The sequence below is a fragment of the Leuciscus leuciscus genome, assembly GCF_965113295.1.
Source record: "Leuciscus leuciscus genome assembly, chromosome: 6".
NCBI classification, from domain to species: Eukaryota; Metazoa; Chordata; class Actinopteri; order Cypriniformes; family Leuciscidae; genus Leuciscus; species Leuciscus leuciscus.
Genome location: NC_138730.1, coordinates 21313244 through 21317190, shown reverse-complemented (window position 1 = coordinate 21317190; position 3947 = coordinate 21313244). Strand labels below are relative to the sequence as shown.

The 3947-nt window shown below is 33.7% G+C and overlaps 1 long non-coding RNA gene across 4 annotated transcripts; it reads left to right on the top strand.

Annotated features, from left to right (window-relative positions):
* The first annotated feature begins 497 nt into the window (after positions 1-497).
* On the top strand, positions 498-3524 carry LOC309501360. 4 transcript variants are annotated; one of them, XR_014206865.1, is made up of 5 exons: positions 498-1219; positions 2198-2278; positions 2827-2992; positions 3248-3303; positions 3404-3524. It is a non-coding gene; the product is annotated as an uncharacterized lncRNA (long non-coding RNA). The 4 variants fall into 4 exon arrangements; XR_014206864.1 differs by lacking the exon at positions 3248-3303; XR_014206866.1 differs by having other exon boundaries at positions 3248-3524.
* The last annotated feature ends 423 nt before the right edge of the window (positions 3525-3947 follow it).

The following is a 3947-nucleotide window of genomic DNA, read 5'->3' as shown; positions in this document are numbered from 1 at the left end:
ATAATCATGAATCGGCTGTGATTCAATAACAACAACAGCATAAATTGGTTCTGTGAAATATAAAAACCAATGTTACTCACGTATCGAGCAAAAATCACGTATCAGTTCTGGCAGGCCCCGTTAGTCAAGCTCACATCTGCTGACTCTCAGCTGATCCACGTCTACCTATAGGAATACGACGCCTATCACTGTATTCATATATAAGCTCCTTCAGTATTATCAACAGCTATCACATTTCTCAGGAGCTAATTACCCTCCTCCATCCCCAGCTCTTCCCTCATCAGTCAGGATTTGGCCTTCTGAGTGCTCTTTGAATCAGAATAAATTCTCAAATTGTTGTACTTTAAAATCTTGAATTAATGATATCTGCAATACATTCATGTTGGTTCTGTTCTGTTTACCCTAAGAGGGGTCATTAATGCTCTCCCTGCTCTTATCCATGATTATAGATAGGCTGCATGGATGCGCATGTAGTTCCAATGCATTCTCATCACTGTAAATGATTTCTGTTGTTTTCACAGTATTATTGCTGTATTTTCAGTGAAAGTTTACTGTAGAAACAGTTTACAGTAAGTTGCTGTCAATTTTATAGCTTTTACATTATTTTTGCTGTATTTCCAGCTTTGTCACCGTATAACTATTTACAGGAAAGTTGCTGTCAATTTATGCTTTTCTTTGGTGGGGGGGAAGAAAATTTACAGTAATTCTTATACTCCTGTTAAATTGATGACAGTAATATTCCAACAGACAAGCCTGGCAGAGGACATTTTTTGGTTTATTGAGGTTATTTCATCTTAGGAATTTTATAATACATCGTTTCATAAGGTAACCCATAGATTATGGCATTTAGTATAGTTAAAAAAAAGTTTAAATTTGCTTGGGTGTTTTTTTCTTCTTTTTTTCTTTATGGTTGCCAGATTTTGTCACAAACCCAACTAATCTCAAAGGTTATTATAGACAAAAAATTTTGGATGGGAGATGTAGTCCCATCCAATGATCAATAATATAGGCAATGTAAAATAGATAAAAATCGATTTCCATGATTTATTATTATTATTTTGCTTTCTATTTACACACTTAATTACATAAAGAGCGAATCGCACGGGATATACACCTGGCAACCAATCATCTAACCGTCAGCCGTCACACTCGAATTTTCCATTTCATCCTGGCTGAGACTTCGAGGACGGAGCACGCAGAACGTGCAAGAACTAGCCAGGTAAGATGTAAAATTGTATTCAAAATCTTAAAAATTTGTATTTCTAAATGTTTCACCACTACAAATGTGAAGATATATCCGTTTTACCATTAACTGTTAAGTATCCTAATCGGTGGTGAGTTTGATATAAAGGTAACGTTAAAGTTAAGGTAATGTTAGCTTTTTAACGCGAACATTCTAACGTTAGCCAGTTAGCCAAATACAAGTTATCACAAGGTTTGATGTAAATGTCAGTTATTATTTTCAAGTTTGGAACAAAGTAATCGAAATGTTCTTGTTTCTGAACACTTGTGTGTAACTTAGGCTAGCAGCTACACCGTGTGCGTGTTGCCTGTCGCGATCGAGGCCTCATACAACAATATGTTAACATATAGCTGCTAACGTTATAACATAGGCCTAACCCTACCGGTAAGTTATGTTATACACGAATTGAACGGACAACCACAGTGTTATTAGTCATATTATACATTTTATAACGTTAGTACGCGATGCACACTTAAAGTGAATACACAGGCAGTGAAAGTCCCGCCGAATGAATTCCCGCGTCTCGGCATCCACAAGTACTTCAGAACGGCACAAATTGACATTTTAAAGATCAGATTTTTTATTAGCTCTAACCTTTTTAATTAGGTCTAACCTTTTCTAATTTTTAAGATCACATTAAATACAAAATGTTGCGAAAAATACTCCGTTCTAGTGTAAATGTATGTAATATGTATGTACGATTCAAATTCTATTGAACTCAAAGATCATAGAGACATGAAATCAGCTGTAAGACAATCATATTATATTCTTAAAATGCTCATGCTAGCCACCTTTTTACGTAATAAATGAAATGCACTGATTGAATAATTTATATGAGCATTCAATTATTTCATTTACAAAAAATATATGTTAACTTTTTTGATATTTTTAAGTTGCAATTTAATTGTTAGCTTGTAATTTTTGATCTTTGAAATTTGTTTTTGCTCTGCGTAGAAGGAAAGGTGGTCATCCAGTCAGTTAACCCTCAGGATGACTTCACATCTGCCATCTATCAACCTTGGAATTCATCCAGAGGTAACTATTGGTGAATCCATAAAAAAATCGTTATGGCTCTGCTGAAATTTGGCTCTGCATTTTGTGTTCTCTGGATTTATCCTCACCAAAAACCTGTAAATAGAATATTTTTAAATATACTGAAAAAGCCATTTGCTAAAAAAGCCAAGTTTAAAGGGATACTCCACTTTAATATGAAAATTCAGTCATCATATACTCACCCTCATGTTGTTTCAAACCTGTATGAATTTCTTTCTTCTGCTGAACAGAAAGGAAGATATTTAGAAGAATGTCAGTAACCAGACAGTTTCTGGACTCCAATGACTTCCATAGTAGGAAAAAAAATATATACTATGGAAGTCAATGGGACCAGAAACTGTCTGGTTACTGACATTCTTCTAAATATCTTCCTTTCTGTTCAGCAGAAGAAAGAAATTCATACAGGTTTGAAACAACATGAGGGTGAGTATATGATGACTGAATTTTCATATTAAAGTGGAGTATCCCTTTAAACTTGGCTTTTTTAGCAAATGGCTTTTTCAGTATATTTAAAAATATTCTATTTACAGGTTTTTGGTGAGGATAAATCCAGAGAACACAAAATGCAGAGCCAAATTTCAGCAGAGCCATAACAATGGCAGGATGGTGCAACGTAAAAGCAGGGCCCTGAATCCACATGTTGCCAACTTCATCAAGGAATTCACCAATTATGACTGGCAGAATTATTAGAGTTAGGTAAGACTTTTAAGTACTTATTCAGTAAAGAGAAAAGATTAGTCAGTGTAATTAAGGTATCAACAAACAAAAGTCTAATTTCAATATTTCATTTGCTTTTAATGGGAAATACCAGCATTACATTTAATCAGGAGCATTTTTACCTTAATTGTATCAATCAGGGTCATTCAGAAAGAAGATTCATTGTGAAAGTAATCTCTCTGTGTATGTCTATGCAGTGTTGAATATGTTTTTCATTTCTTTCATTGTGTACAGTTGTTCGAGATTGCAGTGTGCTGAGGATGAGTTTTGCTCCTACATTAAAAACAGAGGTAAGTCATTTTCAGTTATTGAATAATGCACTAAAATTCATAAAAGTAATCTCTCTGTGTACGTCTATGCAGTGTTGAATATGTTTTTCATTTCTTTCAGCGTGTACAGTTGTTCGAGATTGCAGCGTGCTGAGGATGAGTTTCGCTCTTTGCTTGGCCCCGCCAAGTCTGGAGTGTTTCTAGTTTAATGAATTAAATTTTAATAAAGAATTTTAAACTGACTTCTGTGTGTTGTCATAATTGACATAACATCTAATAATCAGTAATATAACTGTGTGAATTTTTTTGCATACACGCCTTTAGCTTTCATTCTTTTATTAAGCGTGTAACAGATTGTAGTTGGTTATATGTTGTGTGTATATATATATAAAAATACCATAATCAATTATACTGCATAGTAACTTTACAGTATTTTAAAATACAGTGCAAAAACAAGCACTGTAATTAATTTTACAGCATAAAAATGCTGTAAGTTATTATACAGTATGCTGTTAACTATTGTATTTTAAAATACAGTGCAAAAACAAGAACTGTAATTAATTTTACAGTATAAATATACTGTAAGTTATTATACGGTATGCTGTGAAGTACTGTTGCCAGATTTACAGTAATTTTACCGTGGAATAAAATACTGAAGCTTGCTG